The sequence below is a fragment of the Grus americana genome, chromosome 12, assembly GCF_028858705.1.
Source record: "Grus americana isolate bGruAme1 chromosome 12, bGruAme1.mat, whole genome shotgun sequence".
Taxonomy (NCBI): domain Eukaryota; kingdom Metazoa; phylum Chordata; class Aves; order Gruiformes; family Gruidae; genus Grus; species Grus americana.
In genome coordinates, this window is record NC_072863.1 from 15,211,549 (window position 1) to 15,229,372 (window position 17,824).

The following is a 17,824-nucleotide window of genomic DNA, read 5'->3' on the forward strand; positions in this document are numbered from 1 at the left end:
CCTCATACGAGAGATGCTCCAGTCCCCTGATCATCTTTGTAGCCCTTCGCTGGAATCTCTGCAGTAGTTCCCTGTCTGTCTTGACCTGGGGAGCCCGGAACTGGACATAGTACTCCAGATGTGGCCTCTCCAGGGCACATGAGGATAACCTCCCTCGACCTTCTTTCAGTTGTTTTTTTTTTCCTCCCTTCTTTACTTGGGAAAAATGTTCAAATTATCATATATCAAGCAGGGTGTTTAAAGAAGGTTCAGAATATGATACTAAACCAGGAGAAGACAGGAGCTGTACAGCTGGGAGGGAGGGAGGGGTGGGCAGGCAGGCACTCACCATTCTTTATATTAAGGATAAACAGCATGAATCAAAGGTATCTAAGTTTGAGTGTATTGGCAATCATTAGTTCATACCATCTTCGCATTGTTTATTTAATGTTGAGTGTCTATATCAACTATATCCTTTATATAACCATTATTCATAGAGACATATATAAATATATACCTATAATAGGTCCTGCAAAGGCAGGTTTATTTATTACAGACCCTTAAAATACATACAAATAATTAAACACTTTGTTGCTTATACAGTATGTTCTTTCATTTGCATGTTATTTACCTAATATTAAGTAAGGACTTATTACAAGCTTTCAAAACAGATGTATCCCTTATTGGGTAATTAATACTAATCTTGCAAACACATTAACAACACAGAGACAGTAACAGCTATCTTAGGAGCTGTTACAGTCCGTCTTGTAAATCCTGTCTTAGTGCGTGGATTAGTTCATGGTCCTTTGGAGATGCGAGAATCTACAGTGTCAATCCTGATGCCGTGCATGGGGGCTGAGTCTGTAGGGATCCCTTCCCCTCCGGACTTCGAGGTGTTTGAATGCAGGTCCAACAGTACACTGAAGTGTATGCACAGGTAGGGGAGACGCACACGAAAAACACACCTGATATTTTGAACTGCTTCAGTGTTTTCCATTGTATGTGGTTGGCATTAGGAATAAGAAAACTAAGCCTTTAATTTTTTAAAGTTAACAGGAAAAAATAAGAAACCCTTTGAAAAACTTTGTTTATTAAAGTAAACAAATAGCATTGTTCAAGATAGGTTTTGTTGTTCTTGTGGGGTTTTTTGTTTTGGCTTTTTTTTTTAAGTCTCAAAAACCTGCAAACGTGATGTTTTCCCTCAGATATAAATATGCTTTCAGGTTGTGACCTCCAGAAATTACTTCCTTAAAGGGAGTGCTGACTGAAATGATTGTAACCATGAGTTTACTGTAATAACAGTGCAGAATAGAGATGGTGCAGGAAGTGTGATGGTTTCATATACATTTACTTATGGCTTTTAAAATTACTTTTGTGCCTAGATAGTAGGACCAACCTGCTTTATCTTCCATATGTATATTTATATTTGGCCATCCACAGGAACTATATTGTCCTGGCTGTGAGTAGGAAGTGAATGGTATCCCCTGCCAGCATTGCCTACACTGGCTGTGCTACACCCTCACGCAGCAAGTCATGTTACCTGCTGTCTATGTCTGCATTAAACTTCCAAGAAATACAAGAACAGTTTTATGAGTGCAAAGAGGAGCGGTTTGGGTACAGGCCATATTTACAATTCTAATTGGAATTAATAAAGAAAACAGGAAATACACGCAAAAAGAAAAGGTACCCTGGCAGATTGTCGATTGAAATTAAATGGATTCTGTTCATGTAACCAAATTATCTCAAAAGTAACCTAGGTCCACATTCAAAGGCATGTAAAAGCCCAAGCCATTGTGAATCCAGAACCATCTTCTGAGATCTGAAATATCAGGTTACTTCAAGCACTGCAATAAATATTTATATTTACAGTTCTGTTTGGTTTTAAACTTGGCTTATCACATATTTGCCGGGACAAGAAACACTCTTACACTGATTGACTATATACAGCATCTTCTGACACAGTCTGTCTTAGAAATGAGTGTTCCTTCAGTTTTCAGACTCTTTTCTCCTTAGCTGCACTGTCAGATCAGTGTTTGCAGTGGCACAAAAGGGGATACGCTACTGATAGTCCAACTTTCATTATCCCGGCGCCCAGTGATGCAGGGGTGGATTTCAGTTCATCATGGGAGAGTTACTGTAATTGTCTCAGAGCTTCATTAGCTGTCAGTCCTCCCCTCTGTGTCTGACATGTCAAAACCCAGAGACAAGCTGCTAATTTCTTGTTGAAAGCAGCCACAGTCTCTAGAGCTTGAAAAGATATACAAGCTCCTTCCTTTTATGCTAACACACCTGACAAGTGCCAAGTACCTCTCAGCGAAATCTGAAATCAATAGGTTTTGTGGGTGCTCAGAACTCTCAAGTGCCTCTTTTAAAGATAGAGACCACAGTGCTTCAGCTGGGCTGGGTTTTGGGGGGTTCTTGGCATCCATCTGTGACTCCGCGGCGTGCATCCTGTTCGACCTTGAGCAAGTCACTTAGTCTGCCTCCTCTTCAGCTTCTTGATTTCAAATGGAGCCCGTAGCTTTTTGTCCCTAACAGGTCTGTGGTGAAGATTAATTCCTGAATATCAGTAATGTGTTCAGGTTTTATAGTGATGGTTATTTTACAGAATAATATCAGGAATGATGTTTGGATCTTTAAGCTTTTCATATTGAGTTCTTCACACTGCATCTATCTTGACTCCAGATCCGGACAAGATTTCGGTCCTACCCAGTGCATAGTCTTGTTTCCCCAGGACGGAAACTGAAGAGCACATGTTGGAACACAGCCATGACGGGCGGTGTGCGTGGGTGCACCAGGAGGCACATCTGCCCTACAGCTGTAAGGTGAGACACTGTCCTGGATTTCCAAGACGTGCAACACAGTTTGTCTTCTCCTGAACCTTGACTTTCTCAAGTAGGTTGGAGGCACCTTAGCAGCTTTGTTATTCTGGGCCTCAGTGGATCCAGAGCAGTCCCTGGGGTAGTTCTGTGAAGGCTGTGGGTTCTGCCTACATGGTTGCCATCAGCAGCAACATGATAAGCAGCAGCTTGTAGCACCATCGCACCCTCCCACACTGGGGATGACTAGAATGTGCAGTTGTCTTCCTTGTTTCCTAAACTAGTACATGATTTTATAGCCCTTGAATCCTGTGCTGATCCCAGACAGGCATACGGATCTCTCACGCTGTTACAAAGGAGGAAACCCTGAGAAATGCTACATGTCTACAACTTAAGCAGAGTTGCTAGTGAATCTCAGCTCTCAGAATTGCATCTCTTCTTTCATTAAAGTGTGATGTATGCAGCCATTTTGCATTTAAAGAAGAATTTTGATTTTTTTTGGTATGGATGGCATTGGCCAAGAATATTGTCTAAAAACAGAGATGTCTATATAGTCTTTACCGTGATTGCCTTCTGCAATTTTGGAGCTGTTATTTTTAGCTCTTCGTTTCTACAGCAAGACCTTTTGGCATCTTTGTGGAACAGGAGCAGTGTCCTGATTTAGCACAGCTCCATGATACTGACATTGTATAACTGAAGGAAGGAAATAGCTCCCTTGGTATGTACTTTTACTGTAAGTGGCATAGGGATATTTGCTGAGATTCATTGAGGAGTAGAGGCGGTAAGAAGTTGTGGAGTACTGTGGCTTTCCAGCAGAGGACAAGGGTATGGAGGCTCCAAGGGAAACAGACAACCTTTTTAATTTTCATAATGCTTAGTCGTCTTTGCTTCCAGGATGAGCAAAGCAGTAAATATCCAGCAAAGGATGTTGATTTGTATGCACAGCAATTGTTGGAATAAAAATCAGTTCAGACCCCAGTGACTCTTGCCAGCCCTTGTTATGGCTGTAGAGATGTGAATGCACAGAAAGTAAATAATACTTGCAATACAACTTAAAATTCAAGCTACCCATCAGATTGTAACTCCAAATAGATCATTCTCTTTTCCAGAAGCGACTGGAAAGTTTCCACAGGAGGGAGAGGCAGCAGGGGAGCAGGACCTGTGGAACCGTGTTTGTGTGGAGAGCTCTATCACCAGCCCCAAGATGCCGCTGGCATTTCGTTTGTTGTTAAGTAACACAAAAATCTATTGCAGAGGGAAACAAAATGAGAACTCTGTATCAGAGTGTAGATGCCAGTCTTGCATTAATAAAACAATAAATGAAATTAATAATTTATCCATGGCTGGTTTTACTTTTTGGGTGTTTTGTGTTTTGTTTTTTTTTTTAAACACTAGTAGAAGAATATTTCCATTCAAACTGAACTGGAGTGAAATTACTTCTACTATAGATAAAAACATATTCAGACGAGCGGCATGCTTTCCCCACAAAACTAACTGCAATCCCAATTAACACTTCTCAAAACTGAATTTATTTTTTTCCCCCTACTTCCTAATGAGGTTTTTTCCTCCCTGCTGTCTTGATACAAAGCTTTATGCCGTATGAGTGTGTTCATATGGTGCTTGAGTGCGTTATCTGACCTTGATTGGTGTTTTGGGAGCCAGTTAAATAGATTACATAGAGGTTACCTTGACAACTGTCTTTGCTGATTTAGCAATGCAGTTCATTCTTGGGCACAAGACTCTCAGCAACTGTGGAATTCCACTGACTTCATATTAATCATTAACACAATGTTCTGGGGAGGCTCTGCCGAGCTAGCAATAAGGACTGTATTGAAATTATTTTTTTTTTACTGGGTAAGTGTTATAGACCAAGATATGTTTACAGTATGAAATGTTGTTCACAGTCATAAAATGAAAATATATGTTCCTGTTTATTTTTTCTCTCTCTTCTAGTTTCAACAATAATATTGGAATAATAAATCTCCTATCATGTCTGATGGGAAAAGATGGTCTTTTAAATGAAACTCTTTCCTTAACATTGATCTTGCACCATACCTTCTTTTAGGTCTGTGCTGTAACCTCGCAGGCATGACAGATAGTTAAATTCAGTGTGCAAAAGCTTGTGAGCCTGGAATCTGATCTCTATTAACTTCAAGGAGATTGCTTCTGATTTACATTAGTGTTACATATCGGTCAGAATCTGGCCCTTTTCAAAAGGTGTTTCCTTTTTCGAAACTGTTGTCCACAATTGTTTACAATAGCCTTAAACATTAAAGATAGTATGTAATCAGGGCTTTGAGCTCTGTCTTTAAAACTAGTCTTTTTACTTTTAAGTACCTGGCTTAACTAGAATTTTGCAGGAGGATGTCAAGATTCTGGGGCTGTATTTTGCAAGAGGTTGGAAACCTTGTGGAAATTAGGAGTTGTTTTTTATGCACTAAATATGAAAATGAATGTTGTAGTCAGAGCAGGGGCCACCATGTTTTTTCTTCTGATATGATATTCAGTGTATCTCATAATGGCTTGTCTGCCCTTCCCATTTTCCAGCTGCAGTGTTGTACTGCAAATCCAACTGGTTTTTGGGTCGAAAATGCGTATCTTTGTCATATAAAACATCATGTAGAAAGTCAGTGAAGAACACAGTTGAGGTCTATGGCACATGTGGAGGGAGACTGTATGGAATTTGTGGGTAGACATATTAGTTAAATATTTTTGCTAGTGTTAGCAGGTAATGAAACTCTAAACTTTTTTTTTTTTTTAACTGCCATCATTAGGTTTCAGAGTTAGTCCATTACAAATGAGACAGTCATTTGTACTTCCTGGCACAGTTGTTTGCTAACTCAGAAAGACAGAATTAATCATGGTGTCTTCAACTCCCGATTTTGAAGTTAGCATTTGCCCAGTTTGAGAAATACTTTCTTTCAACTGAAATTATACCGCAGAATAATTTCCCTCAGATTTGTTCTTTCATTCTTTTAGCAGCTTGGTGCTGAGCCAGTACCACAGGCGTGAGCCGTGTTTGTTGTCTCGGGTGAGGTCAGTGCAGACATTGCTGTGCCAGGCGCTGCTGTGAGCTGACCGTGGAGCCTGTGGCCACCGCAGCTACTGAGGATTTTTCTTCGGCTTTTTCTGCAGAGAGCACTAGAAATAATTGGAACTTGTCTCTCAAGCGGTGTCTGGGAACGGTCTCATACACTGTCTGCGGTCAGGAAGGACCTTTCACTCACTTCAACACAGAGGACTGCACTCGAAAACGCAAAGAGGCAGCTCTGTCTAAACAGATTTCAATTTTTTTGGAGGCAGGTATCTAGTATCATTCCCTAAATGGCTTAGTGAGACATTACGGTTGCCTTTGTTGTAATCCTGATTGTGTCTGTGATGCTGCCGTCGCATGCTGATAAGATTTGAGACAAAACATGGGATGCATCGGGGGAAGAATCAGTAGAAACTGGATTGTGTGGCTGAGTTACTGTACCCAAGTGCCAGTCTTCCCTGGTCCCCTCCAGCAGAGCTCTTCTGCATGCCAAACTTAGGATTTCTTAGCATAAAAATATACATGTCTGCAGCTGGAGCCTAATTTCGGACATGCACCAAAGTATCTCTGATACAGTATACTTAGATTTATTTTTTGCTGGTACAAGTAAGATCAGAATCAGTCTGAAGCAGGCTGGTGTGGCTTGCTGGAAGATTTTCGGAAGAATACCCAAATCCTTCGCTGCAAGTGTGAGTGGAATTCCTTACGGATTGCTTAAGGAAAGGAGCAAAACTTTGTTACTAGAAATTTTAATCTGTCACTTTAAAAGATAGCGAATGGTTCCAATATATGCTTTAGGGTGTTTCATGACTGACAGAGGTGGTTTATTTTGGAGGCCTGTAACCCTTCAAGAATGCAAAAGTTGCCGCCTCTGATTTTAAGTTACAGGGTACAAATGATGGAGATTTCCTTTACACAGCTTCTCACTTTTCACTTACGATATCTGGGTTTGAATATTGAGCACAGGAGTGCCCAGCTGCCAGCCACCTGATTACACGGTGCTGCATTATTGTTCCTCCCAGAGAAGGACATGGAATAGCCAAAGTATAAACAGAGTTGGGGTTGGGGTGTTGTGGGGTTTTTTATTGCAGCTAGGATGAAACACGGGTTTTATCAAAGGAACCTACAAACACGAAACATCTAACATCTACATTTTGTAGGAATGGAGTTTCCAACTATCTTTGACTCATTTGAAAATCCAAGGATCAACAAAAGTCTTGTTTTAGAACAAGATCTGTTGCAGACTGCTTTTAGCCCTATGTCATTTTTACACCCATGCACTCATTCCTGCAAACTGTGACCTCATGTGATCAGAATCAAACCCATTGCTCCCGTCTGCCATTCTGATACTTCAGGAAAAGCAGGGAGATATTTTTGTCTTTCATGATAAATAAATACTTCCCTTGTTCACATGTGAATCTTCTGTGTAGACCCGGTGGCCCTATAGACTGATAATTGCCACATTTTGGCATTTATGGGAAAAAGGTTTTTCATAAATATCAAATTTCTACTGGTAAGAATTTTAAGAAAATGTAATTTGACGCCAAGTATCTATGCATATTAAAGCTTAATGACTACTGAAGACAAGCATCCATGATAACATCTGGGATATATCTATGCTTTAGCCATTTAACCAACCTAGTCAGAAGTTTCAAGGCAGTGTCCATCTGGGCCTGAGAAAATGTTTCAAAGATTACTGGATATGGTTTGAGGTCTACAGCCCACCTCCTGAGATTAATGAATGTTTATAGCTTTTAAATTTCTGCAGAGGAACAAAAAATCAGAAACTTTCACAGACTCAGATATCGCAAGAGCCACTTGATTATCAGGATGATATTTTAACTAGATATTATAGAAAGGTTGTTAAATTATGAGTAACAGCAGCATGGTATATTCTCACAGGAGGTGGCCAAAACTATCAGTACGGAAGTTATGCAAAGAGTTAAATAAGGCTTTCTCCAGGCTGATGAAGCAAGTGGCTCTCGAACCTATTAATTTTTTTCCCCGAGAATACTCCTGAGGTAGTAGGGCATGGTTCCTAATGGGCTTTGGACTGGAACAAAAGGCATGTTTGGATGCTGATGCTGAAGGCTGCTCTAACTTATGCTTGGGGACTGTCTAGCAATTAGCTTGGGATCAGGGGATTTCAGAAGTCACCTTTGCACCTCCTGTTTTGAGCTGCAGCGTGCATTTTTATCTTGTATCCCAGATCATACCAGGGCAGGTGACTGGAGCAGTAATTTACTGTATTACTTTTCCCTACACACCAATAAATAGAAAACATTTTGTATCTTTTAGAGATTTATTCTTTTGAAATAACTCCAGAATTTAGGATTTGTACAATGTTTGTCTGGGAGGAGAACACCTTTGCAGACTTCTGCTGTTATATATGCTTTTCTAAAGGTCCTTAATGGAACAAGATAATTCCACCTGTGTGTCATCATTCAATGTGAGGGTAAGTTGACAACAGATTGTGCAGGGAGATGAGCACTCTGGATCACTTCATATTAAAGTGAGATATATGTGTGTTATTTCCTTACATGTCACCTGGAAGGTTTCCCCTGAGTATTGCCAAGTCATGCAATTAACACTGCTGAATTCCCCAAGAGAGTCTACGCTTCTGATTTTCTACCCATAGTAAGACAGTGATTTCAGCCCCAGACTAGCTTCAGTATTGAGTAACAGTCAAGTACAGGAAACTAGAAAACTTGTATATGTGTCCGTACGGCAAAGGCTTTGCTAAAGCAAGACAAAGCACCAGCTTAGAATAAAGAATAATTTCTCTGTCTTCCCTTTATTTTTTCATTTTTTTTTAGAGGAGTGGGGAAATGGGAAAGAATTGTACTCTTAGGTCAAGGTTGAAGACTTTGTAATGCAGAACAACAAAGCTTGACTGTGATAATCTACAGAGCACCTACCCTGAGGATAAACAAACAGTTCACTTTTTAGTGCTTTCAAGTATGGTACGAGCAAAATAGCACGAGCAAAAGACTCTTGAACCTTATAGAAAAAGAAAAATGGAAACCTTAAGAACAAACAAAATTCTATTTTATGTCCTGTGGTGAATTTTGTTTAACAGAAGCTGCAGCATGCAAATCAAATTGATCAAAATCAACCATGTGGTTAGATCCAAGATGAGAAGCTGTTCTCCCAGTTTTTACCAGCTCGTTCTTGAGCTTAATTTTGTCTTCCATGCAATCCTGGGCTGCCCTGCACCTTGCTGATGGCAGAAGCACACTGATTACCTGGTGGGACAGGCCTGCCTTTCGTCCCTCGCAGCCTTTGTTTCAGCCCATCAAGGATTCCAAATTCTGACCTATGCATTAGCTCTGTGCTGGTATTTTTGGTCAGGGTATACCTGTTGTTGATGAAAATTCATTCCCTGATCCTTTGGGCAGTGCCAGCATGTACAAACTGCGACCGTAATTTGGCCGGTTGCTTTATTTTTTCTGAGTTGACTGAACAAGACTTGTGTTAAAAATCTGATTCTTTCATACCTGGTTTCCCTTAAGCAGGGGGATTTTTCTAAAAAGCTTTGCTAGTTGCTATTCTTCAATATCATTTCCATGTACTCCAGAACTTCCCAGCACCTCCTATTCTTCATAGCCTAAATAATCACATTTTTAGACTCTGCTGTTGTAAAGCCGTCTCCTAGCTATCAGAATTTTCATAACTAACACATTACACACCTATCACATGTTGCATGCTGGTCACCCCACTGACATGCACGCAGGTTTTTCCTCCCTCTTTTGGATTTCAGTCTGTTCTTCAAACATGGTCTTGGTGAGACTCCAGGAGAAGTCTTGTATGATCTCTGTGTTGTGTGTGATATACTCTCCAGCCTTTGTGAAAATGTTATTTGGGATAATCCCTCAAGGAAAAGGTTTCCCTTTCAAGTCTGAGACTTTGGTCTGCTAGCACAAATATTGAGCAAATGGCCTTCTGATACCTTTAACTTTACTTCAGATGATATTGCGATATATAGCAAAATGAAAAAGAATGAGGAGAGAGAGCGCATTGACACACCGGACAGGGGACCATTAACCAAGCGCAAATGATTCAGCATGGATAGTATAGCTATATATTGTTGAAACACAAGCAAAGCGAAAGGGAACACAAGCCTTGGAAGTTCCCATCAGGCTCAACAGCAACAACCGAGTCCAACAAACAGACAAGTTTGCCGGTGTCCTGAGGGTTCTTACTGACTACAGCCAGGCTCTGGATCCCACTGGAAGTCCTTAACAAAACCCCTATTTATTTCCATTGCTGCAAAAATTGGCTCATGTGATTATGTCAAGATTTATTTGATAATTCTAGGAATAATAGAAACATCTATATGCAAAGAAAATGTGTGTTTAGGATTCTCCTCTGGGTTCTATTTTCTCTAGCATCAAAGTCCCAGTTCCCACTTCATGATGAATCTAAGTCTTCAGTTCAGCTTCACTTCTGTTAGCGCCATGGAGAAATCTCTGCAGCCACCAGAAGCCTTAAACTGAACACCTAAAAATAGAAAGCTACAGAATTTATAAATATTTTTGCAAATCAACCTTTTATAACTACCCTCCATTTGTAGCAGTGGTAGTTGGCATTGAAATCCAAGTATATTTCAGCAAAAGAGAAAGCTGACCAAGCAGCCCAAGAAATTCTGCAGAGTTCTGCAACTTACAGGAGGCCCAGGGAAGGAAACCACTGCATGCCAAATTTTCCCACTGATTTCTATTGTCTCCACTTACCATATGTAACACTAGGAATGCATTGTGGAGCACTGTATCTTCCCCACAATTCTTACCTAGCTAATAGCCTGATGATATTTTATGACTTTGTTTTCTCATTCAACATAATTTACTCCTGAGTTAGAAAATATGACTGTCCCCAGAGAAACATCCAGCCCTTTGTTCTCTTTGTTCACAAATTAGTTTGGAGAAGGATCGACTGGGAGTGCAGAAAGCCTGTATTAGATCTGCTAAGATTTCTTCCTATTCAGATTTGCTTTCTGTTGCTGGAGGCTACTTTTGATATTTATTTGGAATGAAATATTGTTCATCCCTTTAACAAAGAGAGAGTTGGTTCCATTCAGTACTTCCATGAACCTCAGACAGTGTTTATATAGTGTGTATTCAAAACACGCCAGCTATTTCTTACCATCATGTTGTTTCTCTGACCATGGGCTGCTCTTCTATCAGAGGGTTTCTGCTTACCTGGTATCTTTTTTTGTTCTTTTATATCTTTCTCTGTGCAATCATTTTCTAAACTGCCTAAGTAAACATGATTATGAAGAGGAAGAACTGCAGAATTCCCTTGCAGTAAGTTCCTTCAGCTTTTCTTCCGCAGACTCGCTCCTCTGCCCCTTTCCCACACCTCAGGTTTGATACCCCTGTGGAACTCCTCACAAAACCCAGCACTCCCTTCTCCACTTTCCTGAGGCCACGTGTGGACATGGCTGTGGAGCCCGTGAGCGAGTCACTGTGGACGATTTCCATTTATATCAGATGTCTGAGTAAACCTCCACGTGGGGACTCCTCTCCTCTCCTGTGTATCCCACAGTCTGTTCCTCTCCGGTTTCACATTGCTACTGGAGTGATCTGTGCCAGGCAGGAACAAAGTCAGGGGACCCTTTTAAGTAGAAAGTTACTCACCCCCTAGTAATTTCTACTTCCAGGAGAGGTCTTTGCTGTTGAATATATCTCTTAAGGTTCATCTGTACTACCAAGACTTTGCCAGGGAAGTCAAACCAGTAAAAGCTTCTTGAGAAGGATCAAGTTCTGTGTATAAAAACTCTCCAATTACATAAGCTGTCCCGCAAAAGATTTCTGCTGCTGTAAATCGTGCCAGCCCAGGTGATTTCCTTTCTAAGCTATTTTGGCAAAATGCTGCCTGTGCAATGCTTTGTAGGGTAGACTGATCCCTTATGGGGGATTTTTTTTGAACCGGGTGAATTCTTTCTATTGGCCCGCTATGAGTATCAATGGAAATCCAACCTCGGTCACACCAAAGCCTTTGGTTTAACCTGCAGAAGTGGGAAGATGAGAGGAGGAAGGCAAGAGGCACCTCTGCTGAACTTAAATCCTGGCACGGCAGACAAAAAGTCCCTAGCAGATCTCAGTATGCCTAATCCAGCTAAGTAGCTCGCATGTACATACCAACTATCACCAGAGTATGTGAGCATTGGCAGTCCGTACCCTTCCTCTGCTGTGCCTTGAAGTCATCGTGGACAAGACACACTAGGTATTTTCTTGTGTTTATGCAGCCCTTTGAAACTGTAGGGCCAGATGCACCACTGCTTTAGATTAATGCCAATGCACCTATTTATACTAGCTGACAACCTAGTCCACAGTTCACTAAGTGCTATTTATTATTTTATTTTGTTTGCTAGAGTGACGATAGAAATGACATTGATACACAGGTCAATTCAATCCTGCTGACATAGCCTCGAGGGGTTTTGTGTTTATTTTTTTGTTTTTCCCCTCTCCCAAGAGAATCTCCTTTACAGCTTTATTTTTTGTTAATGTATATTTAATAAGATCAGCACATTGGCAGTCTCATAAGCTTGTTATTTTATGTATCTCTCAATTTCTTTAGCTTTATTAATCATCATGGTGCTTGAAGTTGCTAGCATGAAAAATGCACTGTAAGAATAAATAATCATTATTATCAAAGTGCTTTCATAAAAAAGATCTGTAGGATTAAATCCTTATTAGAGCAGCATTATTAGTCATGATTATTATTATTATTATATATTAATTAGTAGTACCAAGATAGTGCGGCTTTCAGAATTATCTTTACTGAAGTCAGTTAAATATGAAGGTTTAAAATTTCAATAGATTTAGTGGTTTAGGACATGGTAGTGGGATCATAGTTAATATTATTTATTCAGTTCAGTACTTGCAAAGAGCTGATGATGTGCTCAGTGCTGTGCACAGCAGAATTTGCTGCCTGAAACACATACTGTTAGAAAGGGAAAGGAAATAGTTGCATTAGAATAGATCTTTCTTTTCTTAATTCTGGAACGGGGGAGTTCTGTGTTGTTATGGCTCTGCCACTTCCTGTGTCTATTAAATGTTGTGCTTCCTCATTTATTGAATCTTTCTCTGCCTCAGAGTATTGGTGTGCATAAAGTATGTCACGTTAATTAATCTGTGTAAAGCATTTTGAATTATAGGTACCATATGAGAACGGGGCATTTTTTGCCATACCTGAGAAGAAGCTCCAGTTTACATGGATTGCCGTATTATATGGCTGCGTGGTTTTTGTAGATGTGTTGACTGTTCGGTTAATGTAACCATGAGGTGACATGATGGGCAGACTGTGTACAGCATACTTCTCTCTTTTTCTTTTATCTGAAATGATACTATTACTCCTTCCCTTTGATGCAGTAACCCAGTCAAGCTTCAAGAGACATAGGATGAGAAAAGACTGACAAATAAAATATTGTTATGGCAGGTGTCATGAGATGGTGCTGTTATATAAAGTCTTCCAAGTTATTTTTTTTCCCACCTTATTATGTGAGCAAACGTTCAGTCTTGGGAAGACATGCTGGGTTTATAAATTTTCTTTTGCAAAATTCTGGATAAAGTCAAGTAAATAATTTGGTTTGTTGCCTCCACCTCTGGATGGAATTGTTCTGGAGACAGTCACTCCCCAACAAAACAAATCCTGAACAAGGCCATTGCCCTGCTGTTGCCATCACTTTTCCAGGTCTAATTTTGCTTGATGCCTTCCCGCTTTATGTCACGCCTCAAATTTAGCATCCCAGGTTTTTAAGAGCAAAGAGTCTGCCTTAGATACAGAAATCCAGCTTAGGCGCAGACTCCGCCTGCAAAGCAGGAGGCAGGCTGGGCACTCCAGAGTGACCGTCCCAGGAGCCAGCACCCTGAAGGGGAGTTAGGGAGTGAGTCCGGAGGAGCTGCCCCGGGGAAGGACAGCCTTTCAGTCTGGCCTCTGAGTGCGTAGGTGGCACCTGGGATTCTGAAATTTCTCTTGACAGTAGGTACCCAAAAGAAGTTGACCCTTCCCTACCAAAACAGAGTGAAGGAGAGACCGTTTCTTTTTTTCTTCTGTTAATTGGGCGTCTTCTACTAAATGGGAAGCTACATGTCCCTCTCTCGAATCTGGCATATGGATTTAAAATTTAGGTCTGCCGTATCTCAGAAAGGGCTCTGCCCACCAGGCTTTTTGAGTGCTGTGGGCTCTTTCAGTCTCTTCCAGTGACACTGCTCCAATCTGTATACCCAGTGAAATACCAACAGCTGTAAGAATTACTTGATGAGATGTCATAACTTTATCATCTGCCATGTGAGTGATGTAACCATTGGTTTACAGGATCTTCCTCTCATAACCTTTCTGTCCTGAGAAGAGCCTGACACTCTAAAGAGATGGAAGAGATCTGGGTTGAGGTGCCCATCCAAGTGAGGCAGAGCAGGGTTTAAAATGCTGATCACCCAGATCACAGGCAAATGCCCTGGCTCCTGGAACGTGGGGTTTAGTACATGTTTTAAAGGTATCTACTAAACTGGTCCCTGTTGGTTAGTAAATAGGAGATCCTAAGGTCTGCTGTGCTGAGTAACCTGGTCTACATTCATGTCATTAACGTGCCGTGGGGGGCTTAATGTATTACGGACATAATGGCTCTTCCTTTAAAAGCACCGAACTCCTCCTGAACTCGGTGGCATTTTGGGGTATGCAAGGAATGCAAGAGCAGGCTGCTGAGAACGGCAGCTAGTCATTTCAGCGGTCTGAACTTTTTGCTTGGCTGCCCTATTTAAAATGGGTACCAGTGGAGCAATAGATTGGCATCTGATGTTAGGTAGAAAAAAACCCTCCACACTTAAGTGATACAGTAGCGAAGTGATTTTTGTAAATCTCTGGAATGAATAACCACAGCTATTTGAGAAGAGAAACAGTATCATTCATACTGAAAAATATTCTGTTCCCTCCCACAGGGGAAGCCTGTGTAGGTGTGGAGCTGTAGTCTGGGAAATTAAAAAATGCAAATTAAAAAATGCAAATGTAAAAGAGAGGCATTGCTCGCTGCAGTGCTCTAAGGGTTTTCTTGAATAGCAGCAAATTAAAGAAATGCTATGTAATCAAAGTTTATATCAAGCCTATGAAAGAAAAGCACCGTTATCTCTAAATATAGTGATAGTACTCTCTGCTCCTGATCTTTTACATTGTGTACATATTACCAGTAAATTACAAAGATACTGTATTATAGTTTCCAACAAGTCCTTGAAGAAAATGCACATTACCTTTTTATATGCCACTTTATTCTGTTGTATTAAAACATTATGATTAGGAAGGAACTGGTAGTTGGGCTACTTCTTTTTTCAACCCAGTTCATTCAAGTTTCTTCACTCCATTTCCCTTTGCTGCTCAGTACCATTGAGGGCTTCCCAACTGCCGCTCTTCACCGCTGATGTTCACACAGTTCAATCACAAGAGCTGCATCGACTCTCTCTATATAAAGTTTAGATAGTAGATGTTCTCTGTCTTTCACAGCCCCTCTCAATTTATTCATATATAACCCTATATGCTTGCTTTGCTCAGCTTCACATCAACTTCATTTGAGATCCGTTTGCAACATTTCCAACAAAAGGCCAACACAGGACATCTAGGGAAAATAAATGCATATGCATGTATTAACTGTTCAGCTTTTCAAGATAAGCACAATGCATTACAAAGAAGGAATGCTTGTAACGTAGCTAGTATGGTGCTATGGTATCCCTGCCCATAGTAAACAAACGTGTGTCAGAATAATATGTTAAAAATGTCTTCCAAATTCTATATTGATAATTAGAAACAGAGATGGACCTCCATTACTGTCTGTGTCCCGCTGCCTTACACTGGCTTTCCAGATGGCTACGTAAGGACTCCCCAGCACAGGGGTACCCTGGGCAATGCCCAGGGGGTTTCACGGCACAGGGAGTGGGCAGCGTGGCTGAGGAACAGCAGAGAGAATCAGGCAAGTGGTGCATCCTAGCAACATCCAGGTAACCTGTTGGTCTCCAAGGCAATATGTAACTGTTTTGAGAGTGATGAGATCGTTGTCAACGAAAATGGAAAATAAGCTATGATGGAAACTCATATTTATTTGATTGGTAATTACAAGAAGCCTCACTTCCTCCAGCAGAACCCAGGATATGTTGGGCACGGCTAAGAACAGAGGCACAGCCATAAACCATGTAGCCGGGAATTTCACCAAAGGTAAGTTAATGCTATTTAACTTGTGATTCCCTCGTTCGAAAGAACTTGTATTGCTTTGGGCTATGATGATTTCACAAGTTTCACTATTTTTTTTGTGCTTCTTGGTCATTCCTCTTCGACAGAAAACTCACTGGGGCCAGCGATTTGTACGTGACCGTCTCCGGGCTCCTGCAGAGATTAAGTGGAAAGTAAAATAGAAATGGAAGTTTCATGGAGCCTTCTTTCCTCAAATGTTGCAGGGCAAGCTTGCAACCACAGCGAGTTGCAGAGCCTGGAAGTTGGGGAAAGTAGAGGAGAGACAGAAAGAGCAGATTTGTATAAAAGCAATACAGGCCTTGCAAAAATGCTCGTGACCGGTGAATTCAGATTCTTTTGGCTGAAAATGTGCCTGCAGCCTGAGCTGTACACAGAACGCAGGTCTGTGGATTTGGCAGGTTGAGCAAATGAAGACTTCAGCAGAATCTCTAGGTACTTGAAGAAACTAGGCCAAGCATGCCCAGGTAGATAGCCACTGAATAAAATATTTTTTAGACCCTGATTTTAATTAAAATGAAGCATAACTACCCCATTGTGGCATCGCTACAGTTTACAATTCTTTCTTCATTTATTTAATCAGTCAAAGCAGATAAATCAGCAAATAGCACTTGCAAAGTCTCCTAGATTAAGAGATGAAACTCAGATAACCTCCACGAAATATGTTAATAAAACCAGAATTAGCAAAATTCCCCAAATACCTCTATGGATGAAAAATATTAAAGGGATTTGAAAACAGCTCTTAACAATAGTTGTGAATAGCATATATTTTTAATACTGTAATATGCTGCTTACTGTCCTTCCTCATTAGACAGTGGATATTTGAATAAAATTCAGGCCTGGATTGAGAGATCCTGCAGTGGGGAAAAGGTGGCATTTTCTGCAGCTGTTATCACCATGATGTGGCGAGGTGAGCAAAGATTCCTCCAGGGCATCTTCTTGAGCTACGTCTTGTCTTTCAATGACTTTCCCTTTCTCTTGGTGAATCAAATGGGGGAAAAAAAAAAACAAACAACAGAACTGCATTTGGGGTGCAAAACACTCGCTGTTAGGACTATGCAAGTCACTTATGATGTGACCTTTCCTACCCCTGAGCGCCGGAGAGGTGAACTTCTCCAATCCCAAATCGATAATTGCAACGGAAAGTCGTCATCACTGTTCCTTTATTCACATGCCGTACCTTACTACACTTTTGTAACCAGTCTAGCTCTGCTTCCAGAGCGGCAGGTTATTAGTACAGAACTTCAGTGTTTCCAGGATCAGTATTCCAAATACTTCATGGTACAAAATATGAAATGCAGGTCTACCTCTCCTTTGACATTTTAATGCTAAATTGAGATGGCCACTCAAATTTTACAGTCGTTGGTGTCTCTCTGCGGTGTGCATTTAGCAGCCTTGAAACTCTTCCAAATTGTCTGGCTTTAGCTGCCTAGAAGATTCCATTACTCTCAGATTCAAATACCATCATAAAAGCTGCTGTAACACCAGGGGTCCTGAAAAGGTCTTTGTCCAATTCACCTAACATTATCAAAGTGCTTGTAACTGGACATTTATGTTATATTCCTAACTTTAGTCTATTTTTAATGTAACTGGCAGTGGGAAAAGATAGTGAATTTTTCAAGGTCTTAAAAGAATCTAATATATCTTTTCTATTGGGTCTTCTGTACACATTGTCTTTTGCTCCTGACAGCTGGAGTCAAGTTCTGCTACCAGTAGTTACTGTTTTTACGGGTGTCAATATGAGCTGTTTTGCAGCCTT

General features: G+C 40.7%; 1 protein-coding gene across 1 annotated transcript in view; it reads left to right on the forward strand.

Moving 5' to 3' along the window:
• Positions 1–17,824, forward strand: part of MAMLD1 (mastermind like domain containing 1) — a 274,819-nt gene that overhangs the window by 127,018 nt on the left and 129,977 nt on the right. The window contains exon 3 of the mRNA XM_054839059.1: positions 15,956–16,032. The gene's annotated coding sequence lies outside the window, so the exon portion shown is untranslated. The remainder of the gene's footprint in view (positions 1–15,955; positions 16,033–17,824) is intronic.